The 7,087-nt window shown below is 37.8% G+C and overlaps 1 pseudogene; it reads left to right on the forward strand.

Moving 5' to 3' along the window:
- Positions 1–990: 990 nt before the first annotated feature.
- Positions 991–1,491, forward strand: LOC127220494 (peptidyl-prolyl cis-trans isomerase A-like; annotated as a pseudogene).
- The last annotated feature ends 5,596 nt before the right edge of the window (positions 1,492–7,087 follow it).

Raw genomic sequence — 7,087 nt, forward strand, 5'->3', positions numbered from 1 at the left:
ATTGAATCACCTTTTCAACTGCTAATTGTTCCTGTTCCCATTTGTTGTATTTGAGCTTCCCCTGCTGTTAACCTTTCCTGCACTAGACTCTTCCTGCTTTTTAATTCTTTAACAGGTAAGGAAAACAAACCTGATCAAACCCCTTAGACTATTGTATTGTACTGAGGATTTTATTAAAGTTTATTTATGTGCTTATTTAAGTGTCAGAATCCAAAGACGAACCTGCACGTTTTATTTTACCTTCATGCTATTTGTCAATCTATAATAACTTTTATGAGTCTAGGCAAAGGAGTTGACAATAAATATATTTAGTGTATTTAAGTTAATCACCCATCCAGGGAACAAATGCAAACACTATGGAAGATAATCCAGATAGTGTTGTGATTTGTGCGTTTATCTATGTTAGTTTGGAGAACATGTTAACAGATACAAGAAATTTTAAGAAGTAGATTATAGAGACCACTACCAGAAAACCTAACTACAAAGTTTTCTCTATTTCCTCTACTTTTCCATTCTTTTATTCTGGGCTGGAGAGAGGTCTCAGAGGTTCAGAGCATTGACTGCTCTTCCAGAGGTCCAGAGTTCAATTCCCAGTACCCACATGTTGGCTCACAGCCATCTATAATGAGATCTGGTGCCCTCTTCTGGCCTGCAGGCAAACATGCAACATTTTGAGAAAGAACGGTGAGACTGATTTGTTTGTTTGCTTGTTTGTTTTGTTCTTGTTTTTGTTTTTGGAGACAGGGTTTCTCTGTTTTGCTTTGGAAGCTGTCCTGAAACTAGCTCTGTAGACGAGGCTGGCCTCAAACTCACAGAGATTTGCCTGCCTCTGCCTTCTGAGTGCTGGGATTAAAGGCACGGGTCAGGCCTGGTTAGTACTTGGATGGGACACTGTGGTTCTTAATGTCCTCAACATTGGAAGAAGTAAAAGAATCATCAAGAAAAACAAATTGTAGCTTTGCAGGCGCCGTGCTGCTTTTTCCTGCAGCCATGGTCAACCCCACCATGTTCTTTGACATCTTGACCGATGGCGAGCCCCGGGGCCACGTCTCCTTCAAGCTATTTGCAGACAGAGTTCCAAAGACAGCAGAAAACTTTCGCACTCTGAGCACTGAAGAGAAATTATTTGGATACAAGGGTTCCTCTTTTCACAGAATTATCCCTGGATTTATGTGCCAGGATAATGACTTTACATGTAATGGCACTGTCGGCAGGTCCATCTACGGAAAGAAATTTGAGGATGAGAACTTCATCATGAAGCATACAGGTCCTGCATGTTGTCCATGGCAAAGGCTGGACCAAACACAAATGGTTCCCAGTTTTTGTTTTTTTTTTTTTTATCTGCACCGCCAAGGCTGGCTGGATAGCAAGCATGTGGTCACTGGGAAGATGAAGGAAGGCATGAACATTGTGGAAGCCATGGAGTGTTTCGGGTCCAAGAATGGCAAGACCAGGAAGAAGATCACCATTTCCAATTGTGGACAACTCTAATTCTTTTGACTTTCAGGCTTCTTACCCACCAGACCATTCCTTTTGTAGCTCAGGAGAGCATCCCTCACCCCATCTGCTGGCAATGCCCTTGTAATCTCTGCTCTCACTGAAATTGTTTGGGTCCCATATTTTCCTCATTTCCCTCCAAGTCTAGCTGGGTTGCAGAGTTAAGGTTATGATTATGAGTAAAAACTAAGTAAGAAAAAAAAAAAACAAATTATGTAATTGTGTTTAGTATAGGATTTTTATTCCTCAGTTATAAAGATTTCATAGTTTTAAGTCTATACAGGATTAAGAATCATTTGAAAATCATTAAAGAATGTTATTTGTAAACAGTGGTAAAATTGTTGGTGTATGTATATCCTACTTATTAAGGGGAGAAAAACTAGTTGAAATATGAAAATTAAGTCAATTTCTGTAGCAAAATTATTACATTTGCTCAACTAGTTATCATTTAGGACAGATTTTGATTTATTTACTTGCCCTTTAGCATTCAAAGTTGGTCACTAAAGCAATTTTAATATAAACTCAGGAAGACAGGTTTAATGTTACAAATGTTAAAGATGCAAATATTTCCTGAATTATCACCTGCTGGGAATTTACTTTACTTTCTATCTACAGGAACAGACTCATAATAATGTGAATATTTAATCCTAATTATATTTGACGCTTAAGAAATCTACTTGTGCATTGCAATTTCATAGACACTGAGAGAATCTCACAAGACCAGGCCATGTGATGAAATAACAAACATAACACCCTCCAAGAGGATTCTATAAATTAGCATTTAAAAGAACAAGTGATTCCAAACCAGTAGATGAATAGCTAAAGAAGCTGTTATTTTTCACATAGTTACACAGCATGACTTTCACATCCTATTTAAAAAAAGTACATGTCAAGTTTTATGTCATCTGGTAAGTAAATAAAAAGTACTCTATTTTTAGCAAAACAAACTCCAGTTGTTACCAAAAAGTTCTGAGAAGTGAAATCCACACCATATTCATAAACAATCATTTCTTTCCCACACATAGAAGAAGTATATAAGAAAATCAGTCACTCTTTCTGTCTGTCTTTCTTTCTCAGAGTCTCAGTATATAGCCCATTATGGTTTTTGGACTCTTGATCCTTCTGCCTCAGTCTCTGGGATGCTGAGTTGTAAGTATGTACCACTGCATCCAGCTCATAAAAAGATGTATTTGAATAGAATTCTGCTATGTTTTTGACTTGGTAGGATCTGAGGTTTTTAATAATTGGTTGACGGTTGTAACCAACATCTTGACTTCTTCAGTCAGCACTATGTGTGTACCTGGGGACTGTAAGAATAGAATTACTAGTCTAGAGAGAATGATCCTGCTCTTGGGACTCTTCATCCTTCGAGAAGATGTTTTCATTTGAATATTTAGGCTTCTTCTTGGTGTCTGTATGAGTCTTTCAATGGGGTTCTCTATTTTCACACTTGTGTGCACATGTCATTTGTACTGCAGTCCCTTGCACTTGATTTGTTAGGCAGATCTCCTAGGCTTTTTCAAATTTACTTTAAAAGTACTTCTCAAATATTTCTTTAATTTATAATCAACACTTAAAACTTCATTTCACTTTGGTATGTCTGCTTGATGTTATATAAAGTAGAATAGCCAGAATATTCTCTAAGTGGCATGCAGCTCATGTACACACATGCACAAGCACACACACACACAAACACATAAACACACAATACACATATATAAACAGACATACAAACACACACACACACACATGAATACACACATGAACACGCCTGGGTGAAACCCAGTTCCCGTGAAAATCCTAATCCCACTTCTGACACCGTATCGCGGTTAAATAAGGATCAGGATAAACAAATAGGCCGAATAGATGTTTATTCAGGGGAAATAACTTACAACCTAGACATATGAACACCAGGAAATTCCACGCAATGTTCTCCTGTCCGAGTCACGCCAGCAAGAGAGCTTTTCCTGGCTCTTCCTCCGACCTCCTTCCACAGGTCACTTCTGCCCATGGCTCCACCCCCAACGGGCGTGGTCAGTGCCACAGAAGGACTATATCACTACAATAAACTCATACATATACACACATACACATACAAACACACATACACACATGTACACACACAAACACACATACAAACATGCATATACATGCACATGCGTGTGTGTGCACACATGCACGCGTGCGCACACACACACACACACACACACACACACACACCTTGAGGAAGAAACTCACTCTCCTAATATAACTTCATTATGTCTGCTGATGATCTAGACTTCTATTAGGTCCAGTGTTTATTTCTGATACTCATTTCTCACTACACATGCTTTGTGAATTTGTTTATCCTAGGAAAATAACAATCCTAAATAATCCATGTTTGAAAAGAGGAAATGAACTAGTGTGGTCTGTGGACCTTCTCAGATGTTCTCCTTCTGCAGAGCTGGACCTCTTTCCAAAGACTGATGCTCATCAGCCTTTCTGGGATGCCTATGTCAAGCAGAACATATGAGCAATACATCATTCTACAGTGCATTGTTCAGCTTCTGCATTTTATGTTAACATTGATATCACCCTGAGTTCTATTTTGAATCTGAAATGTCTTCCCAAGAGTCTAAGCTTTTAGTATCTTCTCAAGCTGGTTGCAATCTTTTGGAAACTGGAACTTTTAGAAAATGAGGTCCAGCTAGCAGAAGCAGGCAGAGAGGGACAGGTCTTCAATGACTATAGCGTAGTTTCTGACTCTTGCCTCAATCTCTGTCTTCTGGTCTATCTCAAGCTTTGTTACTTTTTATCAGACTGATGGGTCATTACCTGTTTCTCAAGACAGGTCTGGCCATCCATCTTCAACCAGCCAATTAAAGAAGCCATATTCATAATGAAAAAGAGATATATTCAAAGTGACCACATTTGTAAGAGGGACAAGGAGATCCATCTTCTACGTTCTGAAGTAATATCAAAGTTCAGATAAAGAGCCAAGGATATATGCATATAATGTGTTCTAGTCAAGATGTAGCTCAATCCACCACCAAATCCTATAAATGGCCTATCAAGTTGTTTATGTGTATAATCTCTTTTGGGGTCACAAGTCTCCCTCTGGCTGGTACTTTTTCCTGCTTGCAGAGTGAGAGGCCTGTGAAAATTGCATTTCTTTGGAATTCATTGTCTCAGAGATCTGATAGTCAGAATGAGAGACACAAATGTCTCTATAAAATATCTTTATTTCTGACAGGCCAGTTATACTGCCATGAGCTCTCCCATGCATCCCTAGCCATGAGACAATAACATCCTCTGTATGAGGTTAAATAAATATTTCTCCATGTAAATACTTTCTGGCAATTGTTTTGTCATAACAATGGATTAGTCATTAATACAATTTGCCTGATAGCTAGGGTGATCAGCAGCTTGTTTTAAAATTCTGGATTTTGCAAAATGCTAGAAAGAAAACAGAAATTTCTTATACAAATATTGTATTAACATCCCATTGCAAAGCTGTTAATATGTCTGACTTCATACTCCTGCTCTTCTACCTTAACCTTCTGCATGATAGACTTAGACGCTTGTCCCAACTGGCGCAGCTTTAAAAACATTTCAAAGTGCAATGAAAGTGCAAATATTTCCAAATTAAACTGTATTCAGGTAAAGCTACTCCATGGGCCCTAACATTTAGTAACAAAGCAAGTTTAGATGTTAACAAATGAGCCTTTTCTTGTGGAGCTACTGTAGATTAAATTTATTTAGAAAGAAATAATCGTAAAACAAAACAAAGCCAAAACAAAATCAAAAGCAGAATAATAAGAATCACTTAAAAAAAAACTTGTTACATAATTCCACAAAACGCCTTCTTGGGTGCTGACAGCTTCTACTTTTTATTCTCTCTTATTTCTCCAGCTTACCATACTAGATAGAGAGAGGGCAGTGGTCCTGCCTGGGTTCCAGAAGTGGGAGAAAAGAAAAGCTGACATTAGCCAACCACATAGTCTTAAAGGATTTGTTGATTTACCATGAAAAAAGGGTCTATTTTATCCCTTTAATTGTAATAACAAAATATCTCACTCCATAATGATCACAGGCCTTTTAAGTGCAGGCCACAAGCCACTGATTGCTGAGGGTGGGCCTGGAGATTCTGGCTGCTTGCACTCAGCTAAAACAGTGAGACTGGAGTTCCCATCTGGGATACACAAAGTCTATGTCTCGATAGAATCTTTTATCATTATTTTACAGAGAAATTTAATCAGTAGTTGGAAAAACCAGACTTCATTCCACCAGCTGCCCTTTGAACATTGAAATGTGCTGGTTTTTGTTATTTATGTATTTTGCTTCAGATTTTAAACTAGTCATATCATTTTAGACAGCCATTCTGATAATTGTTCTTTAATTTGCTGGGGCTTGATATTTTATTGGCACTTAATAACTGTTTCCATATATTAGGTTTATCACAGCCTTCCAGAGCTGTGATTACATTTCAATTAGATTTGTGCAAAACGCTGAATTGCAAATTTTTTTCAAACAGAATGAAATAGCCTATCATTCTAGCTCTACCCACTCAGATAGTTTGATTCATTTGATTTAATATACGTGTGAAACAAATTTGTATAGGAAATTTGCATATAAAACAACACCAGCCCTAAACAGCTCTAATGTAAACAATTAATTCCCTGTTTTTATCTTGAAGAAACACAGGTTTCTTACAGAACAAAAACCACCCCTGTAATGTTTAGATGTTGTTATGGCAGGGAAGAAAATATCCAGGACAAAAAAGCCTTGTGCTGCTTTGCCATCTAGTCCTTAAGTCCTTTCAATTTTTTTTCAATGTCTACTTGCATTCATTAATATCAAGGGCACCAGAAAAAAAAAATTCCCCTCGAGTTTAACTCACTGTTTGGTTTGAGCAAAAGTTCTGCCCTGGTGAGATGACTCAGTGGGTGACAAGTCTGATGGCCTGAGCTCAATCCAGGGCATTCATATAAGGGAAAGTGAAAAAATTTACCAGCAATGCTGGGTTATGTAGACTCACATAAGTTTAATTTCCAAACTGCACAGACCACAGACTCCTTTTTGAAGCAAATATTACAACTTGATCTTGTTGGGCCTAGAAATATTTAAATCCCTAATGTGATGCTTATTTTGAATGCTTTGAGATGCTGGTTTTTCTTTGACTAAAATGTGCAGACTACCTGAGTCATGAAACAAAGGTATTGCATGAGTTCTTCAATTTGTCAGTTACCACAGGTTCTTAAAATTGACAATAGCAGCTGAAACAGAATTTTGTTTTAGCTATCTTGGATGTTTTACTTTTACTTTTTGACCATTATTTACTTGACTATGGCAGCTTTGATAAAGTTTGAGACATGAGTTTTTAGATGTTTGTGGGGTAAGGTTTTATTACCTTCCACAAAGCAAGCTTGGGAAGAAAGGGTTTATTTATCTTACACTTCCATATTGCTTTTCACCACTGAAGGAAGTCAGGACAGGAACACAAATAGGATTCTGAAGGCAGGAGCTGCTCACCAGCTGGCTCTCCATGGTTTTCTCAGTCTGATTGTTATAGAACCCATGACCACTAGCCTAGGGATGACACCACCCACTA

The sequence above is a fragment of the Phodopus roborovskii genome, unplaced genomic scaffold (genome assembly GCF_943737965.1).
Source record: "Phodopus roborovskii unplaced genomic scaffold, PHOROB, whole genome shotgun sequence".
Classification (NCBI taxonomy): Eukaryota; Metazoa; Chordata; class Mammalia; order Rodentia; family Cricetidae; genus Phodopus; species Phodopus roborovskii.